Here is a 22,760-nt window from a genome sequence, read left to right on the forward strand (position 1 = left end):
GGTTTGGGCAATGGTTGGACCCTCTCGACATGTCAATCAAGGTAGAAATCAAGGGCCAGTGGTAACATATCGAAACCTCCTTATTTGAAACATTGATGGCCAAGCATTTCCCTTATCTTTTCTTTTTATCTGAGGAGTCAGCAAAGCATAATTCTCAAAGAGGGATTTTTGACAAAGGGCCTTCAGATAAAAATGTAATTATCAAAACCCAATTTTCAACAAAGGGCCTTTACACACTGTGTAATTCTCCTTCCTTGTAATAGATATTTACACACTGTATAATTCTCCTTCCTTGTAATAGATATTCAAGCTGCTTCTTTGAATGGTCCCAAAGGTCTTGCTTAAGAACAATAGATAATAGTCATAGTTTCCTCATTCTATTAGTCAAAAAAAATTGTGAATTCAGGGGATCTTTGGTCATAGGAGATCCTTTCAAGATATCCTGTAACAAGGGTTGACATAGAAACATGAAAAACTCCCAGTAGACACAAATTTAAGAAAACAAAAAGCATTAAGTTGGCTTTATTTGGGTCACTTTGAGGAATAGGCTCAGGCCTACTGGAGTCTAGTTAAACAGCAAAATACTGGCTTGCCCTATGCTTTTCTAATAGGGTTTCCACGGCAATTCTGTAGATTTTCTGGTTTGTCAATAGCAACTGCCTTTGACTTGGCAACTAACGTAATTGCAATAGACCTGAAATTCTGAAGACATATTCACCCTACTTGGATGAAGCTCTCTTGTTAGGGTCAGAATAGGGCATTTGGCACCCCATCAGCTTCCACAAAAAAATCTCTAGAACTGTGCTGTCTAATATGACATCCATTAGCCACATGTGGCTATTTAAATTTAATAAAAATTAAAAATTAAGAACTCAAGTTTCTGAATTTCAAGTGCCATATTTCAAGTGCTCAATAACTACATGGGGCTAAATGGCTAATACATGGGCAGTGCAGTTATAGAGCATTTCCATCATAATAGAAGTTTTGCTGGATAGCACTGATTTAAAAGAATCATTTATTTGTAAATATTGTCAATTACTAGTTCAATTTGTAATTCATTTAAATTGGGACAATGCCCCAGATTCTTTCAGCCTCACTACAAAAACTGAAAAGAAAAAGAAAGCAAACAATCTCCTCTCCACCTCTTGAAATGGTTCTTTAATATTATATTTCTGTGTAGCTCCAAGTGGGGGGTGGTAGAGGGAGAACTGACCTTATTAGTGAAGTTTGGGGAATGACCCATATTAGACAGAATCCACATTGTTCCTGAATTTGAAAGACTCATGGACAAGGGCTCTCCATATCTTGTATTAATTTAGGGAACTGCAGAAGGTCCTTTTGTCTTGCTTTAAATATACCTCTTCTACCTACTCATTGATATGTGTTCCTTCAACAGAGAGAAAAACCTTTTTTTAAACAATTACATACAAAGATTTAGTATAAATATCCTTGGGAGAAACACAGTAAGCTGTAAATGACTCCTGTTTACTACTTTCCAATAAGTTTTTGTTGGAAATGGAAAAGAAAATTCAAAGTGGCTAAATTCCTAGATTGAGGTGGAATTGGTTGTGAAGGATCAGAAAGAGAATGATTTGGAGTGGGGATGGATTTTTATTGCTCAATTTTTGAAAGCTTGGCCTTTGGTATTTAAGGAATATATAATGACAACTGAATTGACAGAATATTCAGCTCTGATTTCCAACTGCTTTGAAAGTGGGGTCCTCTGAGACCCTCAAGAGATTTACTGGTTGCTGTCAGCAATGGTCAATATTGGTTTAGTGTGGTATCTTAAAGATGCACTTGACCCTTGGTGACATTATATTACAGAATTTCAGAATGAGGAACTTTGGGTAGCATCTTGTCCACTTCACTAAACCAAGAATTTGCAAATTCTCTTCTTTTAAAATCCAGGGGGCATTTTAAATATCAGGGGATATCATAAAATTTTACCCGAATTTCATTTCTAATTTGCAAAACCTGGTAGATTAGATTAGACACTTCCTGCCTGTCATCTCTGGTCTCCAGCACATGGCAAATCACCTAACCATGTTTGTGGAACTGCTGAGCTGCAGTCCCCTATTTTAAAGATGAAGAAAATGAAGGCTAGGGAAGGAAAAAGCTTCTCCTAAGGTCACGGAGTGAGGTAACAGTAAGACAGCAATAGGACAAAATCTTCTGTGTGTATTTTCCACTGTATTCTGCTGATTGCTCACAACTGCTTTCTTTCTTCACATACTTAGTTCTGGATGCTGGTACAGCATCCCACAGTTTAACTGGGTGCAATTATTGTTTCTCCCTTATTTTTTGCATTTTTAATTTATTTCTTGTCCAGCAGTGTTGAAAACATCAAATCAGTATTTTTCTTGTGCTAAACAAAGACAGTTTAACATTAAGGAAAAAAAATACTAGAAAGGAATACAACAAAATATTATCAGCTTATCTTTCTGGGTGGTGGAATGATAAACTATTTTTACTTTCTTCCTTACCTTTTTTGGCACATTTCAATTTTTCTACAATGAACATTAATTTAAAAAGTTTTTATTAATTTTTTTCTCATGAACTACTTCATAGTCAGAAGAGAACTTTATATACATAAAATCTCCTTCTCCCCCTATTTCTACTGTTTGCAAGGATCCTGCCTTCATTTAAATAGAGTGGAGCAGTGGGCTTCCGTTAAGCAGAGTAAGGGACACATTAATTATCCAACAGTATTTGGGAGTGTCAAGGAGGACTCCTCTGTGCCACTCCGTTTCCATATTTTCAGCTCAAAGGGAAGACCGTTGTTTGAATTGATTGCTGGTCTTTCAGCTGAAACCAGCTCAGTCTCCTTTTCATTTTACAGCACTGTCTTGGATTTCTGTAAATGTGCAGCTTCACTTCATTCTTACCAACCAATTGATTTTCATATTTCATATATATATGTGTGTGTGTGTGTGTTTTAAAGGAAAACCCCTTCATTTACCTACATAATTCAAGACAATAAGGAAGTATAAAATATTAATCCTAGGGGTAGACCTTTTATTTCACTTGGCAGGTAAATGGTAATTAATTTAACTTCCTTAAGATTGCACGCAAATGTTTTTCCATAATACATAAAGAGGAGTATATTCTCAGGCTTTTGTATATGAGAAATAAAAATAAATAAAAAATAAACCTCAGAAACTATTAATGATGTGTGAGTCTGTATGTGTGTGAGAGAGAGACAGAGACAGAGAGAAAGAGAGAGAAAGACATTGCAAGAAAGAGAAGGAAGGAATGGGTCCTGCTCCTCTATGGGTTAACCTGGGTATGTTTTAAGATGTTTTTCTGCATCTACCAACACACACACACACACACACACACACACACACACACACACACATCTATGAAATCCCACAGAAATTGAACTCTGAGTTTCTTCTAAAGAAAGGAAATGTGAAGAATTAGAATATATTTTTTAAAGATTTTATTTATTTATTGGAGAGAGAGAGAGAGCGTGCACACATAGGCATGAGCAGGGGGAGGAGGAGAAAGAGGGGGAGGAGAGAGACAGAGGGGAGGGGAAAGGGAAGGGGCACAGGGACAGACAGACTCTCTGCTGAACGTGGAGCCTGCCACAGGGCTAGATTCCAAGACCCCAAGATCATGACTTTTGCCAAAGTCAGATGCTTAACCGACTGAGCCACCCAGGCACCCTGAAAATTGGAATATTTTAATAACTATTTGACATTCATTTCTTTCCCCTCTTCTCCTTTGCTGAACCCCAACCACCCTCACCATACCAGTTCCCTTATGCTGCTAATCAAAATAAAAATCTGACAACGGCATCTGCTTTGCTACTTTGCAGCTTTGCCCAGATACTAACAGTTAGGCACGCAGGAAGCTGTGCCACTTTGCTCACTGACATTTTTCTATTTAATAGATAGGCAATATATATTATAAAATATGTGTCTTCCCCTAGGGGACTTAATAGAGGAGAGGTATTTCATTCAGAGTTTTAAAAAATGTAGCCATAAACATTTTCCCCCAAGCTGGGTCTCATGCAAAATAGTGCCTCACCACCGAGTCAATATTACTTCCTTGGCCATTTAAAAAAATTTTTACTTTCTGCTATTAAAACTGCCTTCCTCAGTATCTCCTTCTCCAGGGGCCATATGTGAAGACCAGGAAATACCCCAAACACTGTGGATTCATACATTATCCAGTTCAGTTAATGATTTCAATGACCTCTTCCAGAAGAATCCCTTCTGAAAGCCACCTTTTAGTGACTCTGAGAAACGGGAGGCCCAAGGCAGGCAGGAAAGGCCTTTTCTTTACATCCCCTACTTCCCTGGCTTTCCTGTGCTCCTGTCTCTCCATCTGCTGTCTTCCTTCTTCCTTCTCTCCTCCTTCTCCTCCTTCTTCCCCTCTCCCTGGCCTCCTTTTATTTTTACCACCGTTTCTCTCTTTCTCTCTCCCTGCCTGCTATTGAACTTAGCCATGTAGCAGATGGATGGGCCATTTAATGCCAAGATCTTAGTATATAGCCCTCAGGGATTATACCATGAGACTGTGGGAAAATAAACTCGTCATATTTACTACTGTTATTAATAATAACAATTATTATTACTACCAAAAAAGTTATAACTATAACATTTATTTTTGTATCATGATACTCATAAAATAATGTTTCCATCTTATAGCTATCTGGTTTGATTCTTAGGGCCAACTTGTGAAGAAAGGCAGGCATTATTTCTATTTTTCAGATGAAGAAATAAGGCTCCAAGAGGTTGACCTCCCTATAATAGCACAGATAGCTAACAATGAGTTTGGGACTAGAATCCGAGTTCTCGTGGCTGTATTCCCTTAGATGGAGTTGAAACTGGGTTACCGTAATTTTAAATTATGGAGAGTGGTGTCCAATAAAAAAGGTTCGTGGTTATGAGTAACTGCCAGTGTAGATAAAGGAAGTGTGCCTAACCAGAAATTCCTTATATACTTGGCGGATGTGGTTGAGGTGGCTTTTGCCTTATCTTACTTCCATGGGCCATTCCTGGAATACTCTTTTGTTGCCTCACACATTTGCATTTTAAGATGGAAGCCTAGGGTTTAACCAGGTGCAAACATACACGAGTTTGGAGTTTACTATAAAACAATAAAATAATTTTCTTTTTACAAATGTGTTACTTTGGGGTCTCTTTACAGTAAAAATAGGCTTCTAGAGCAAAGAGGGTTAAGTGGGGCAAGGTCCCCTCCAGTGAGTGGAGGACAACGAAGATAGCGGAGGCTAGAAAAAGAGTTAGAAGACAGCATGGGTGACTCAGGGCCTTGCCCAATTGTGGTGGCCTTGCTACTGAACCCGGAGAATTCTGCTGTAATCTCCTGTGAGGCTGGCTCCAGCAAGCTTGTGAAAGAAGGGAACTTTGTTTTTTTTGTAGTTCTTCCAGTTCCACCTCCTTCTGTATAACCAGAAATCCTTCCTAGACCCCTTACACAATCTCCTAATCCCTCCTAAGGGCTCTATCTGTAACTCTCTACCCACTCCATTCCCTGAAAGTATTCTAGGCCTTTTCTCCTTTTCCATCTTGGTTTCATGGCCAGAGAACTGTGCTCCCGTGTTCAATGGTATCATCGTGTTACTCTAATCATACCTCAGATGGCCATATTATCTTTCTGCCTTTATTTGTGGGGAAACCGTGAGATAGCTTTGTGTTACCTTTCCACTTTCTCTGTGTACAAGCAACTTGGTGTGTGAAATCTTGAACTATTACCTTCAGGTGATAACTTTCAAGTCCAAACTTTCAAGTCCATGTAGGAAAACTCTAGGCATCTCAAAATCAACATGTCTGAAAACTAGACATACGGTTTCCCCCCAAACTTGATCTTCATTTTGTGCTCTGGCAATTCATTTCTCAGTAGAGTAGGCTTGAAATTTGCTCAATTTTATACGGCAAGAGCTAGTAGAAATTTCCCCCATAGCCCTAGGTTTCTCCAATTCCCTTAATCCGAGTGAATCCCTCTCCTACCTCTGTATCTTGGAGCCCTTTGCTTTTATCTATAGGAGAGCAAACTACATTGTATCTACTGGTGGTCACTTCAGAGGATGTGTGGGGTCTCTTTTTCTGGAGCCTGCAAGTTGCAACCTATCTCTTCTCTGCCCTGTTATCTAGGCCCTGGTATAGCAGGTGGGGCTGGTGGAGTGCGCTGGAATGTCACAGGTTATAGGAATTGAAGTCTCTACCAAAGCATGCTCCTCAACTTAGCTACGCTCTCAAATATGTCCTTAGTAAGAGCTCTTCCCCATTCTTCTCTGTAGGTATTCCAATCGTGAGTACCCTGTTCCTTAGACACCCCCTACCCTGCTACCTCCCTGGCTTACTCTCAGGAAAGAGCCTTGCCTTTAGTTTCATTCTGAAAATTGAGAGCACTAAGGAAGAACTTCCTTCCTAGACAGTACTTTTTAGGCCAGAGACCTTTTTTTTTTTTTTTTTTTTTTTAGATTTTATTTATTTATTTGAGAGAGAGAGAGTGAGCACGAGCAGTGGGGAGGGGTGGGGCAGAGGGAGAGGGAGAAGCAGACTCCCCACTGGGCAGGGAGCCTGATGCAGGCCTCCATCCCAGGACCCCAAGATCATGACCTGAGCCGAAGGAAGATGCTTAACTGACTGAGCCACCCACGTGCCCCCAGAGATCTTTTTTTTTTTTTTTACCTTACTTTGCATCTTGACTGTACTATATGACAAGATGTCTTCTTTCTCCATACTGCAATTCTTTGTCTGTAAAACTGGGATAATATTAGTGCCTTCTCTAAATGGTTACTCTAAAGACTGAATGAGACAACCTATGTAAACCACTTAACACAGTGCCTGGCACCATGAATATTACTTAATGTTGTTACTAATAACTTTCTCTCTCGCCACCTACAACTTTATTTTTCTCTTAGCCCATCTTCTTTTTTCCTTTTTCTGCCTGGGGCTAATTCCACCTCACCTGTGATTTGTCCTATGTCTTCTCAGCTATCCAGCCTATGAAGCACCTCTCACCCCAAATGCCCTGTTTCTTAACCTTTCCTCTCTATTGACTTTTTGCCTCCACATACAAAGCGGTTCCAATTTCCTCAGTGTAAAATAACCCTCCTTCAATGGAGCATCTCTCTTTCTCCCTTCCTCTATTACTCCCGACACTGCACAGCCAAATTTCTCAAATGGCCAGTCTACATGTAGTGTCTCTACTTCCTTACAACCACAGTCCACTGCAATCCCACTTCCTTCCGTTTCCTTGATAACACTCTTGCCAATGTCCCTAATAACCTCACAATAGCTAAATCTGGGGGACACTCTAATGTCTTCACCTGGGGCTCTGATATTTCCGGCCAGTCCCTCCTTGAAATTCTCTCCTTTCCCTCTGCTTCTGTTTTTCCACTTTGTTTTGAGTTTGTACATCCTTGGCCAGTTCACTTTAGTCTCCCTTTGGGCTACTCTTTTTCCACTCCACGTTTAAATGTTGGTATTTTCTTAGTTCTGGGCCTCAGACCTCTGTTCTCTCCTCAGTGACCTCACCTACCCAGAGGTTTCAGCCACCACTTTTCTCCTGATGACTGGAACATCTCTTTCACACCAGGATTTCCCACCAGTTTCTTTACCACAGGACTCCTCTAAGGCATTGGTGTGCTAATGGGCTTTGTGACTCTTTGGGAGAGGGAATGATGATGTCCAGGGTTTCTCATTTATTTGACCATGAAATTTTTTTTTTCTTTTCATGGAGAATCTTGCAGACTAGTGCTCTGGAAAACACACTTCAGACAATGATGTTCCATTCCTTACTATTGCCAGTCTGATTTGGTTGTATTTCCTCTGGGTGCCTGTAAGCATTTGCACACAGTGTATTCTATCTTCCCCGTGCTGTACTTCTCTGACTCTGTCACCAGCAACTTGAAGGCAAGGCTTATATCTCTTTGCATCCATTGCACAGTGCCTGGCATACAAAATTTGCTCGAAAATACCTGATGAGTGAATGATGTGGGAATGAATGGTAACCTACTTCTTTCTGGCATAGTACAGAATATTCTATGGCACATTTAAAGTAGTACTTATTGGGCAGTACTTGACCCTGACAGTTGGTCTTGAACAAGCCTTGTGTTAGGGGTTATGGTAGCTGAAAAGAAATATGAGACAAACTCTTTTTCCTCAGGGAAGACAAAATGAATTCAAATAAGGCCATGTGGGAATATTTAAGTGTTAAGCTGTATGGGCCTGACTATAAGTGCTATGAGTACTCTGAATTTGTAGAGCTCCCTGAGGTCTGGAGAAGTCAGATTTGCTAAAGGGTATTATAAATGGTACTTTAGTAAGACTTTTCTGGCAGGAATATAGGTAAGAATAATAAAAAAGAGGGAGCCCGGAGAAAGTTATAATGGCCGGGAGTGAGGAGATGTGGCCTGGCATAAACTATGGTGGTGGGAATAGTTAAGAAAAGGCAGTTCCTTTTCTGGTATAACTTGGTGACGGTCAGAATGGAAGTGGAAGGACAGGAGACAAGTAAAAGAGAGTTTTCAGGTTTCTATCTGAGCCTGAAAGAACAGTGGCAGCACCAGCAGATTTGAAGAAATTAGTTGTTGTAGGTGTACCCAATCCAAGCACTTGGAAGTCATGACTCTAGAATATAGTGAGAAGACTGTAGAACTAATTACTATGCAAGGCATAGACTACACTGAGACTTCGATTATAAATTTAAAGAATATGTCCAACAGCTGAGGTGACATCATTGACTTGATAAGGTCTATAGATAAAAATGACTAATAACTTGCATAAATTTCAGACCAAGTTGGCTAAAAATGTTATGCATGACAAACCATGAAAACAGTAATGAGAAGTTCATGATTTCACATAAGCAACTAGTAATTCATTTTGTGATCCACTAATCCTGCTATTTACAGCAAGTTCTCTAACTTCCCCAGCCAGGGGGAGATAATAGAGCAAAACATGTCTTGACCATACATGTCTTCAAAATACTTGGTTTTTTCATGATAATTCAGTACAATGAAACATGTTGTCACTGTTAGTTAACACTTAACAGTAAATTACTTTAAGGAAACAAAATCAGTAGGTTTTAAAACACAGTTTAAAAGTAATGCAAGTGAAATCTGGCTTTACTGGAAACTCAGGCATTAAGAAGCCTGAATTGCACAATACAAATAATAACTTAAAACACACACACACACACACACACACACACACACATACACACTCTCACACACACTTCTTACAGAACTGTGCTTGGGGAAATTCCATTTGTTGAGTGCCACTGAGGGCATTTTGATCTTGGGGATTCTGGCTGTGAATTTGATGCACGACAGTTATGGTTAAAAACATTTGCTTGGTCTACGGAAGATCATTAATGTTTTGTGACCATATAAGTTGTAACGGTGGATTGTTTTATGTTGTAGGTATTATTGTTAAATACAGGGACTGTTTCCAGGCACAGAATATGAATCATAAGTTAGGATGGACATTAGATGTGATGATGATGACATAGCAAGGTCTGTGGTCCTAGGTCTATAAATGCGTGGTGAGGAATTAGGACAAACTGGAGATGGGCCGTTTGACACATGGACTCTGCCCAGCCGTGTTGAAAAATACTGTGACTCCAAGCCTTAAAATACGCACGTGGAGTCTGTGCTCACCTCATTCACACAGAGAGGTCCCTGGACGCTGAACCTCTAAAAAGAAAAAGTCTCCCTGGAGCAGGAGCATCAGGGTTTGCTTGGGAGCACAAGAGAGGTGAGCGTGGGGCTGGGCCAGGCCCTGGTGGCCCTGCTACTTGGGAGGAGCCATTTTGCTTTTGTATCGGTTATTAAAAACAGAATTTGGATTCTTTGGTCAGGCTCCCCCAAATTCTTTTTAAGAAGGGACCATGTTCAACTGCTTGAGCTTTGTTTTGGCAAACCCCTGCCCAAAGTTGCTTACAGACTGTTCTTCACCTTGTTTCCAAGGCTGTGGAACAGAAAGTAGCCTCTGTTTTGAGGAGGTGGAAGTTAAGTCTACATTTATTTTTTACTGTGACTTGTTCAGGACCACGTTTTACAAAATGCCTTGTTTCCTTTATTATTGTTTCTGGAAAGGAAAGTTCTATTAAAATTGTTTTAGTTTGAATATAGAATAGTTTTATTAATTAGGGCTTATTTTGAAAAATTCTGAGTTTAATTCAAGTGTATGCCAGTACCTTCCAAAGTAAGGTAATATTCAGAGACAGTTGTTCTGATCAGATGGCTTAGAGAAATTCTGGAATATTCATATTCAAAGATTCCTTATTAATGAATGTCTTTGACTTAAATCTAACCAAAAACTGCAACATTATTCTTTGTACATTTCATTATATAGTGTTAACAAGCTTAGTTGCAAACAAATAAAATACTTAAGCTATTTGTTTACCTTGCCTTAAAAAAAAATCCTGAATTGGACCTTATTAACTTTCTGACTTTGTGCTTTTCATCTAAACTTCTTTTTCATCATTTATTGAACACCCCCAGCATGCTTGCACCCACTTACAGCATGCCCAAGATGCAGTCCTAGAAGTCACTTTCTTTTTTTTTTTTTTAAAGATTTTATTTATTTATTCGACAGAGACAGAGACAGCCAGCGAGAGAGGGAACACAGCAGGGGGAGTGGGAGAGGAAGAAGCAGGCTCATAGCGGAGGAGCCTGATGTGGGGCTTGATCCCATAACGCCGGGATCACGCCCTGAGCTGAAGGCAGACGCTTAACCTCTGTGCCACCCAGGCGCCCCTAGAAGTCACTTTCTAAAATATATGGATAAATGCACAAAGATTTTTTTTTCTGGATAAAAAAACTGAAGGAGGATTATGAAGATTACTCATGAAATTCAGGGTGGGGAATTTATACCTAAATTCATGAAATTTAGGTATAAAATCTGTCCATTTTATACAAACATAACATTTTGTCCAATTCTGAACCCCATTCTGTCTATAATGTTGTTGTCAAGTCAAGTCAAGTTAAATATCAAGGACAGAGCTGCTAATATCTCATCTTCCACCATATACAACTTTCCTATCATCTTCTCAAATAAGAAATAAAGGAGTATACTCAGAAGCATCATTATTCTTGCCATGTGCTGAGATATTACAAGTTCCTTCCTTTCCTTTTTACAATGTTCTTATAAATCTGCACCCTTCCCTTCATCCTAAGAACTAGTGGACTTACTGCTTCTTCTATTCTATTATTTGTTGAATGTTTCAGTATCATCTTGAATTCTCGTGCTTTCATCCAGGGAATTAGCAAGCTCACAAACCTTGGTCACCCATCTTGATTATGGTTTCCATGTACAGAAGCACTGAATTTATATGTGTACATGTGAATGTGTGTATAAGCTTTCTAGGTCCGTTTAAAAGGCTCAATTCTGCACAACTGGCTGAACTTATAGCTAAGAGAAAAAGGTTTTATTACATAGATTTAGCTTTTGTCTTATACTCAAATGTTAAGAATATTCTCCCACAACCCTCATCCAGGACATTAATAATTAAACTCAGATTGACTATTTTGGGCCACCATTCACAGAATGATTTCATCAATGATCACTGTTCTTTGGGTGCTGGCCTTGGTTATTCATATCTTAAGCACTTACTCTGTAGGACTTAAAATTAAGTCAACGTATCCCAAAGGTGTTAGGAGGAAAATCATTCTGTGGATGAACAGACTGTATTACACAGGGTTACAAAGAATTTCAGAAGCTTTAATGAGTAAATGGGTAATATTTGAGCGAGAGCTAAAGAGAGAGAGCATGAGTGGGGGATGGTGTGCAGAGGAGCAGAGGGAGGGGGAGAAGCAGACTCCCCTCAGAGCAGGGGGCCTAACATGGGGCTCGATCCCAGGACTCTGGGATCATGACCTGAGCCGAAGGCAGACGCTAAACCGACTGAGCCACACAGGCACCCCTTTTATATCCATTTTAGATTGCATCTCATTTCTTATTTATTTTTCTCTCATCTTTCCTTATAAAATAAAAATCATTCTTCATATTACTCTTAGGTAATTCAGTCTCAAGGAATCTTGTCTAGGTATCAGAGAAAATTCAATGAACTGAGTAACTATAAAATTAGGTTTTTTAAAATGAAAAAATAAGAAAAAGTTTTAATGAGTTGACATAGATTTGAAGTCATAATATGAAGAAATATTCTCATATATTCATTTCAATTCCTCTGGAAGCTTTTGAGGTGCTCTGCCCTTAGGTAGAACCTGGATAGAAGGACAGACTGCTGATCTTAGATGTAGGCATGTTTCTGCCTGACCTATTAACTCCCTCTTAGGTGCTGTGTTCTTGTAGTATCTCTATTTCTGGCCTATCAAAACTTGCTCTTAGGAAAGAATCTGATATTAATCACTTATCTTTGGTGAGATATTACCTAGCTTTTTTGAGGGTTCTCTTTCATGTTTGTGTAAAAAAAGATTTATTTCCTATGCTACCCTCACTGCCCCCTACTTAACACACACACACACACACACACACACACACACACACACACACACACACAAATCATAGAGAATAAACTATCTGTGGTTAAGGACAAGCCAGTCTGTGGGAGTTCTTCAAAAATAAACATATGAGAAAGGAATTAGACCCACTGCTAGGATCAACAACACTCTTCTTCCCTGGAGAAAAGTGTCTGTTAAAGTGAACCTGAAAGAAAAACCCAAATAATTTGGCTGCATAAACATTATAATGCATAGAGTGTAATCAGAGAGGAGAGTCTTTTCATCCTGAACTATGTAATTATCTGTTAAAGAAAAAAATATTTTATTTTATTTGGGGGGGATGTAGTATAGGTCTTTATTCTTTAGAGTGGTACCAAAAAAAAAAAAAAAAAAACGCACAAAACCCCCCCAACAAACCTCCTTTAAAAAGATACCAATGAATTATCTTGATGGGAAGAAAATACCTGACAACAATATAATTCCACATGTTCTGATAACATCAAGAAAGGACTCAAGAGGGAATGTGCACCTCAGAATGATAGCATATTGAGAGGACCGTTGGGTTGGGAGGAGATTATGATTAATAGTGACTATTAGACTCAGAATGAACAGTCATATGCATCAAACTCTTTCTATTAAAAAGAATTAATTCATTATTCAACTGATTGTAAAAGTGATTAAGTCTCTTTTACCAATGAGTGAAATTATCATTAAACCTATTTCTTTCATGATAACTAACATGAAAGTGAAAAGATGTCACTCGTCCTTCCCTTTTTCTTCTACTGTAGTTAAATAATCGTTCTTCGGTTTACACAGTTTATCAATTTTATTTTTTTAAAGATTTTTATTTATTTGAGAGAGAGAGAGAGAGCACAAGTGGGGGCGGTGCAAAGGGAGAGGGAGAATAGAGCTCCCTCCGCAGGCTCCCCGCTGATATGGGGCTGGATCACAGGACCCTGGGATCATCACCTGAGCCAAAGGCAGATGCTTAACTTACTGAGCCACCCAGGCACCCCCAGTTTATCAATTTTAGAGCTACTTTTAAGTATGTTATTAGTTTTTATTTTTGATGAGACAATATCTACTTGTCAATACATCACATACTTTATTATAACCTCATTGACATCATAGTTAAAAAAAATAGGCTTGGGGCGCCTGGGTGGCTCGGTCGTTGAGCATCTGCCTTCGGCTCAGGGCGTGATCCCGGAGTCCTGGGATTGAGCCCCATATCAGGCTCCTCCGCTGGGAGCCTGCTTCTTTCTCTCCCACTCCCCCTGCCTGTGTTCTGTCTCTTGCTGGCTGTGTCTCTCTCTGTCAAATAAATAAATAAAATCTTAAAAAAATAAAAAAAAAAATTAAAAAAATTAAAAAAAAGGCTTCTCTAGGTGGATTGGAATTTATCTACACTTCAGTGATATACTCATACCAATTACTATTAAGTTATTGGGTTGAGTTATTTGCAATGATGACTTGCATTCTGAAAGTATGGTAGGTAACCCTAAAAGGCTTTTCAAAACTACCAGTGCTAGAAATCGACACATAAGTGTGGATTTAGAGATGAATACAGAGGAAGAGACCAAAGCGTAACTTTTAATTTGGTATGTATATAATGAGGCCTATGGATAGCTAGGGGCTGTCAGTTTATAAATTTTCCAATATTTTCTTCAAGGCCTCTAGTTGTGGGCATGGGAGATTGTTTTCTTCCTTTGTTGAAATTTTAAGGTTGTGGAAGGCAAAAACCATTTGCTGTATTTTCTTTCTTTCCTACCATGATTCTTTTGTTGGGGTGGTTAAGATAACAAAAAAAGCCAGGCTGGAGCATTTGTGCCAAGTCAGACTGAAGTCCACTGGGATGGGACTAGAAACCAGGAACCAGGTTTTGGCAGAGGGGCATGCATGATCCCATTTGGGATGGGTGGGGATAAAACAGAATTTAGCAGCAATTACTATTGCTGCCTATTTAGCTCTGAATGTAGATAAGCTTGGCATCCCTTGGCTTGAGTGCTTGATAGGGGCTTTCTGCTTTTATGCACAGAGATTTATAGAATTAATGTATTTTGAAAGCTTTACATGACTGAAAGTTACTGTTTGGCTCCCTCTTTAGTGACAACCATCCTAGATAGATCAGGGTCCAACTATACTCCACTCAAAGACAACTCTTGCAAATCCACTTTCATATATCCTATCTCTAATATTTGAGAGTTATTTCTCTTCTTCTATCTTACATGTAGTAGCTAGCCTCCAAAATGGTCCCCAATAGTCCCTGCCTCCTGGTGTTTACATCCTTGTGTCTCCCCTTCCATGATGTTCTAGGGTTGGTCTGTATGACCAACAGAATAAGGCATAATGATAGTATGTTATTTCCAAGACTAGATTATAAATGACTGTGGCTTCTATATCTCGGGTGCTCTCTCATCTGCTTGGTCTCCTCTTTCTCTTTCTCTCTCTCACTCTCTGTCTCTTCACTTACTGTATGGAAACCAGCTGCCATGCCATGAGGGCATCCAGGCAGTCTACTACAAGATGGCCTTACTACAAGAGTGATTCTTGTAGTAAGGAATGGAGGTTGGCTAATAGTCTTGTGAAATGCACTTGGAGGTAGACTCTTTGACCCTAGTTGAGCCTTGAAATGACTACAACTCTGGCCAACAGCTTGACTGCAACATCCTAAGAGATCGTGGGCCAGAACAACCTGCATAAGCCACTCCTGGGTTCCTGACTCTCAGAAACTGTATGAGATCATAAGTGTTTATTGTTTTAAGCTGCTAAATTTTAGGGCGATTTGTTAGCCAGCAATCAATAACCAATATACCACAAATGTACTGAATTGTGAAATACTGGCTTTATGTTAGGTTGAAGAAATGACCTCTCTTACTGCTTTTTCAGGTGGCAATTAATTGCTCACCAGTGCTTTTCAGGGTGCTTTGCAAAGCTACTGCAGACAGTAATTGACCTGATGATGTCTTATTCCCTGACAGAGATCATTTGAATTGTGAAGGATAAAAACATTACTCTCAGGTATTTATTTACTCACGTTGGTTCACCATCGGACCTGATCATGACTTCTGAGTGATTAAGCAGCACAATGTGTTTTATAGCTATTTTTATCATCTCTCACTTTCACAAACGTGGGGGTAAGATCACTTTCATTCAATAATAGAGAAATCATGGCATGAAAGTTAAGGACTACCTGGGGCTACTAGAACCACTGATCAATTTATATTTATGAAGTGATATTATTAGCATATTTGATTTTTGAGTGTTGGGAAAGGTCATTATATATGCTGAAATTTTTTTCTCCTTCTTTACACTTTACTATGCTTTCTAGAATCTTTATAATTGGCATTGATTGTTTTTGAAGTAGTAATAAGAGAGAGCTAACATTTTAAATATAATTCTTAAGCTTTTTATTAAAGAAGATTTTAAACATATACAAAAGGAGAGAGTATGTGAATCCTCATGTAGCCACCACCAAGCTTCAACATGGCCAATTTTGTTTGATCTACTCTCCAATCTGCTTGCTGCCTTCCTGGCTCACCTACACTAGATTATTTGGGTACAAATCCAAAACATCACATTCTTTCATAAGGCAAGGTAATTTTAATAATCCCTTTTCAAAGCTGGGAAGCAGAAACTTACCTGTTATTCTTATGGATTGGTTCTAAGGAAAATGTGCCTTCGTTGAAATATGTTTTTATTTTAAGCAAGTTGTGTAACTGGTCATCGACCTATATTTTATGAAATCCTGTAAGTTAACATGGAATTTTCACACATTATTATGGTGGTTTTATGTATTCATATGCGGAATTCTGGGTTTCTGAAATTTTTTTCCTGACATTTTAAGATCTGCTGGAAGATCCAGAGATTGGTTATAATAAACAAACTCCTTTGGTAAGGGAGTCGTCTTTAGAAAATCGTGGTTAGAACTTGGGGTGTACTTGTAGCTAAGGAGCAAAAGGGCAGGTTAATGGGTAGCCACTGAAGGCTGATTTCCCTGACCTCTTAAAATACCACCCAGAACTAGTATACAAAGTGATTAAGTCACTCAAACATCTTCCCCTCCCTTTGATAGAACCCCTGGCTGCTGTGGGGCCTAGATGTCTTAATGATTATTATTGCATCTGGTGTCATGTTTTTCCAGCTGGTGCACCATCTCCCTGTAGGAGATTTCTTGATGTTCATCCCTCTACCAGCCTCCTGCTTGCTCTCTGGAGGCTCATCCTATGACCCTACTCTACATAGGCAACCTCTTCTAACCTGAACTGTGATCAAATAGATGGGCTTAAAAGCTGCTTATGGATTATATGGCTCATCATAAAAAATAAATTGCTAGAACTGACTATAATTAAAATTTCAGTAATGTGAATTTCAACTCTGCCCCATCCTCAACCACACATAACCAAATCAGAATATTACTTTTGATCCAGGAGCTTTGGCCTTTTTCTCTTTCTTTCTTTTTTTTTTTTCTTTCTTCCTTCCTTCCTTCCTTCCTTCCTTCCTTCCTTCCTTCCTTCCTTTCTTTTTCTTCTAGAAATAAGAAATGAATTGGTGCCCCTGGGTAGCTCAGTCAGTTAAGTGTCTGACTCTTGATCTCAGCTCAGGTCTTGATCTCAGAGTCATGAATTTAAGACCCATGTTGGGCTCCACGCTGGGCAGGGAGCCTACTTAAAAAAAAAAGAAAAAAAAAGATATAAGAAATGGATCACAGTCTCCTGATATTTAAATCCCTTCAAAACAGAAATGGAAAATTATCTAACACTTCAAACACACCATTATTTTGCACACAAGCTTAAAACAAGCTGGATCAAGGATACATTTTGAGAAATATATTCAGAGGGTCAGACAATGTCCTTAAAAAGTATATTTTAAAAAGGTCCCCCTTTAGCAGAATTAGTTGGCCTCCAAATGACCATCTTCACATTAGTGCCTTGTAGTCTGGCTATTAGTGATTCTTTTTTTTTTTTTTTTAAGATTTTATTTATTTATGTGACAGAGAGAGACAGCCAGCGAGAGAGGGAACACAAGCAGGGGGAGTGGGAGAGGAAGAAGCAGGCTCCCAGCGGAGGAGCCTGATGTGGGGCTCAATCCCAGAACGCTGGGATCACGCCCTGAGCCGAAGGCAGACGCTTAACGACTGAGCCACACAGGCGCTCCCTGGCTATTAGTGATTCTACTCAGGGCTCCATTTTGAGGTGTGTTTCCTGCCTTGATTTCTCTTAGGGGGATCTCCTGACATTAGCTTTGGTTGTTTTCCCATGACTTTGTCTCATTTTATTGACCCTGAATACCTACTTTCCATACCTTTTTTTCTAGCTCTGATTATACTGACTCAAGTTGAAAAACTGAAGAGAAAAAAGATGGTTTTAAAAGGAAGAAAAAACACAAAGGGGGGTTGTTAAAAAATTAGGAAAAAAAAATAAGAGCATGAAAAAGCTACCATACATCTTTGTTTGAAAAGACAGTCATTTAATATGTCAACATTTTATTTAATTTTTAAATATTTTATTTATTTATTTGAGAGGTAGCACAAGCAGGGTGAGGGGCAGAGGGAAAGGGACAAGCAGATTCCCCACTAAGCAGGAAGCCCGACACGAGCTCAATCCCAGGATCCCAAGATTATGACCTAAGCCAAAGGCAGACTCTTAACTGACTGAGCCATCCAGGTGTCCCAGATATTGCTCCTTTAAAAGCAGATTTTGGGGTACAGTGGAAACACTGCATGGGTAGTTAGTAGATCATTTTCAAATTTGATTCAAAGTAGTTCTCATACCTCTTCAGGCTTCAAGGAGATGTAGATAGCTGGGGGTGGGAAGTAGTGCCATGGTTCAGTAAGACTAGAGAGAAAACTTCTTTAATTGTAAAAGGATAAGGATGGGATGACCATTACAGGTGTGTGTACCCCTAATACATTCACAGTAGCTTTCTTGCAAAACAACCTAAGGCAGTAGGGATTAAAGATGGCTCCCCCATTCAGAAAAGATAATAATGGGAAATGGTTGAGTAGAGAAAGAGCTGAAGGACACCTATAGAGGGTTAAGCAGGCAAATTATTTCCACTATAAGTTCTCCTAAGTATGGAGTAGGGATTCCTAAAAACATATATAGTCCTGAAGCAGCCAAAAGTAGATTTAGCCAGAGTTGAGTTACAGGCGCCTGGAAACCACTGACTTTTTGCCACAACAGCCTCAAACTTGGCTCTCTTTGGGACTCTGGGGGAGTCTTAGCACACTCAAAGACTTACTTCATTTCTTTATCCCCAAAGAATATTTTTGAGCAATGGAAAAAAACAATTCCCATCATACCTGAATTAGGACAGAAAAGACTTACCTTTGAGAGTATCTCTTCTCCTGGGTGCTTGATGGCTGTTGTCTGCACACACAAATGGGCTAATCAGGAAGGCTTAAGAAACCTGGAAGTATGAAAAGGCCAAATGCTAGGATTCGTGAATACACAATTTCCAAGCTATGATCTCCACAGCTTTAAAAAAAATCGCCTTGGGAACAATTGGCCTAGGAAATCCTTTTAACTATTTACCACTGATCTGAATGCAATGATAAAAACTTTGTAAGCCTAAAATGGGAGCAAGCCTGAATTTACAAGGTAAATCAATAATTTAATTAAATTAATGATTAACAAATCATGTTGTCACAAACGTCACACTAAATTCATTAAATCCAGTTATAAGAATTAATTTTCTGTTCATACATGAATTGCATTTCAAAATATTATTTTTTCAAAATCTGATTTTAAAGTGTAGGAATCACTTTCAAAATGTTGTATGGAATTTAAAAATATATATTTCATATAGAATGTATCAAAATATGAAATTATGCCTTATATATTTTTGACAACTTTGTTTTATCAATAATGGCACTGCATACTACTTTATGGCAACAGAACTACTTCTAGCATCTAGTTGTCTAGAGTCTACCTAGCAAACGTTTTAGCAGACAGCTATAGGAATACTTTAGAGCAGCAGTTCTCAAGAGGTAGGTCCTTGAAACGCTTTCAGGGGGTCAGCAAGGTCAAAACCATTTTCATAATAAGACTAAGATGTTATTTGTCTTTTTCACTCTCATTCTCTCATGAGTGTCGAGTTGTCCAGTAGTTACATGGCATGTGATATCTCAAAAGATTGAATTCAGAAGCAGATATGAAAATCCACCTGTCTTCTAATAAGCTAGGCATTAAAGAAATTTGCAAAAATGTAAAGGAATGCCATTTTTCTCAGTTTTTTCTGAGAAATACAGTTATTTTTAATAAAATCATTTTATTTAGATTAATACATATTGGTTTATCATTATAAGATAATAAAGAAATTCTTTAAGTGTTTTTCAATAGTAATTTCTAATATGGTATAAGTAGGTAGGTAGGTAGGTAAGTAGATAGATAGGTAGATATAAACAAAAGCTCTTTGGGGGGGGTCTCAATTTTTAAGATTATAAAAAAGCCCTAAAGACTTCACTTAAAAATTTAAAAGTTTACTGCTTTAAATTGTTTATTGATAAATATGAAATCTTCATTTTATATGTCCCAAAGAAAATAATTATTTTAAGTGACTTTGACTTTGGTTTCCAAAATGCTTGCACACTTATTATTTTACAATAAATCGGAGAGGTAGGCAGGTTAGAAATTACTCCTACCTGTAATATGAAGAAATAAAGAAACAAAGAATTTTAGATTGCATAGTAAGATCATAAGAGGATATAAAGTACTTTCAACTCTACCCCAATGACTTGGCTAATTAAGTCAGTTTCTCCTTAACCTATATGGTGTGATTGTGACATCCTGAAATAGAAATGTATTTCAACAGAACATGGAACCACCTGTAGCACTTTCACATCACTTTCACTTCACTTCTTAAGCTAAGTCAGTGTGCTTTACTGGAGCAGACAGCTAACCACAGTTCAATGTTCTCCTGTCATTCAAAAACATTGCTAACTTCTCTTGTAGTTCTTTAGATCCTCATCATTTGCTGATTCAGTTTCTTCTTACAACTGCCAACCGGTCGTCAGGTATACCCAATAGGCGGACTTCCACTTGAGAATGAATTCCAGAGTAGTAGTCTTTCCAGGCTTATCATGCAAATCCTCTGCTCAAAAATTTATAATAGCTCCCACCAGATCACGTTTTACTCTTCCACTGTTTTCAATGCTCTGATGATTTGGTCTCACATTACCTGTTCAACCTTATTTCTTCTCCCTCTAACACCAATTATCTTTTTTAGGAAGGCTGTCACCCTTATACCTGCCTCACTTTCACTTCCACAATAGCAATTAAAATTTACTATATTTTTTGCTCATTAATCCTTTAATAGCTCTGGGAAGTAGTCATTACCATCCCAGTTTTATAGATGAGGAGGCAAGCCCAGAGACATTAATGTGACAAGCTCAAGACAACATATCTGGTCAATGATAGAGCCAATATTTGACCCAAGTCTGTCTGGCAGTGAGGCTAGTGCTCTCAGCCATTACACCAAATATATCAGTAAGTCAATTAAACTTAAATGGTCTAAATGACCCAATATTTTATACTCGGACTGCTTAAAAGAAAACACCTAAGGGGCACCTGGGTGGCTCAGTCGGTTAAGTGGCCTACTCTTGATTTCAGCTCAGGTCATGATCTCAGGGTTGTGAGACTGAGCCCCACCACCAGCTCCCCACTCAGCAGGAAGTCTGCTTGAGATTCTTTCTCTCTTCCCCTCCCCCTCCTCCTCTCTCTCTAAAATAAAATAGTCTTAAAAAAAAAACAACACCTAAACTGTTTACAAGAGACACATGTAAATATATATGGATACAGAAAGCTTAAAAGTTAAAGGATAGGACCACACACACACACACACACACACACACACTGGTATAGCTAGAGTTCAATACAAAAATCATTATTAGAAATAAAGAGGGATATTTCATTGTAAAAGGTTCAATTTATCAGGAAAATACAATTTTGGGGCACCTGGGTGGCTCAGTTGTTAAGTGTCTGCCTTTGGCTCAGTTCAGGATCCCAGGGTCCTGGGATCGAGCCCTGCATCGGGCTCCCTGCTCAGCGGGAAGCCTGCTTCTCCCTCTCCCACTCCCCCTGTTTGTGTTCCCTCTTTCGCTGCCTCTCTCTCTGTCAAATAAATAAATAACATCTTAAAAAAAAAAGGAAAATACAATTTTGACATGTCTAGTATATTGTTTTTGAAGTATAGAAAGCAAAGATTAGCAGTAGAAGGAAAATTAGATAAGTCCATAACAATAGTGGGAGATTTTAATATACTCCAATAACTGATAAAAATAAGTAGACAAAATAAAAATACCAGTTGGGATATTAAGATTTAAACAATATAGGGGCGCCTGGGTGGCACAGCGGTTAAGCGTCTGCCTTCGGCTCAGGGCGTGATCTCGGCGTTGTGGGATCGAGCCCCACATCAGGCTCTTCCGCTATGAGCCTGCTTCTTCTTCTCCCACTCCCCCTGCTTGTGTTCCCTCTCTCGCTGGCTGTCTCTATCCCTGTCAAATAAATAAATAAAATCTTAAAAAAAAAAGATTTAAACAATATAATGATCAGGTCAAATTTGTATTTGGGGAACACTATATCCCCAAACAAGAGCAAATACAAATTATTTAAACTATTTGGAACTAAATAATAATGAAAATACTGTTATCAAAAAGTTAATGAAGTTAATTACTTAGAGAAAAATGTATAGCCCTAAACACATATATTAGAAAACAAACATACAAAAAAGGCCGAAAAATCAATGAGTTAAGCATTCATTTCAAGAAAGTAGAAAAATAAAAAGTAAAGGATAGGAAGCAATAAGGAATATTAGCAGAAATTAATAAAAGAGAAAGCAGACATATTAATAGGATCAACAAAGTCAAAAGTTGGTCCTTTAAAAAAAGTAATAAAATTGATAAACGCCTGGCAAACTGATAAAAAAAAAAAAAGAAGTAGCAAAATAACCAAAGTTGGGAATGAAAAGGACATTACCAAAGATTATAGTCATTAAAATAATAGAGGATACTATGAAAAACTTTACGTCAATAAATTTGAAAGTGTAAATGAAGCAGATAATTTCCTAGAAAAACACTGTCAAAACTGAAACAAGTAGAAATAGAAAATCTGAATAACATTCAACTATTTAATCTATAAATAAAAACCTTTCTATAAAGAAAACTCCAGGTTCAGACCATTTCTTTGGTGAATTCAAACAAACATTTAAGGAAGAAATAATGAGCAATTTTACACAAATTCTTCGCAAGACTTAAAAACCAAAGGAATACTCGCTAGCTGGTTTCATGAGGCCAGCAAAAGCTGACATGTTCCTATTA

At 38.4% G+C, this 22,760-nt stretch overlaps 2 protein-coding genes across 11 annotated transcripts in view; one reads left to right on the forward strand and one right to left on the reverse strand.

The window, feature by feature from the left end:
• The window catches only part of NFE2L2 (NFE2 like bZIP transcription factor 2), a 141,945-nt gene that overhangs the window by 114,614 nt on the left and 4,571 nt on the right, over positions 1–22,760 (reverse strand). For 2 of the 3 annotated variants that reach the window (XM_057318849.1, XM_057318852.1), the window contains exon 2: positions 18,772–18,853. The gene's annotated coding sequence lies outside the window, so the exon portion shown is untranslated. Of the gene's footprint in view, positions 1–18,771; positions 18,858–22,760 lie in introns of those variants that run through there. The other variant, XM_057318856.1, reaches the window with a different exon arrangement.
• The window catches only part of AGPS (alkylglycerone phosphate synthase), a 203,268-nt gene that overhangs the window by 39,418 nt on the left and 141,090 nt on the right, over positions 1–22,760 (forward strand). The gene's annotated exons all lie outside the window — the stretch shown is intronic.

The sequence above is a fragment of the Ursus arctos genome, unplaced genomic scaffold, assembly GCF_023065955.2.
Source record: "Ursus arctos isolate Adak ecotype North America unplaced genomic scaffold, UrsArc2.0 scaffold_1, whole genome shotgun sequence".
Taxonomy (NCBI): domain Eukaryota; kingdom Metazoa; phylum Chordata; class Mammalia; order Carnivora; family Ursidae; genus Ursus; species Ursus arctos.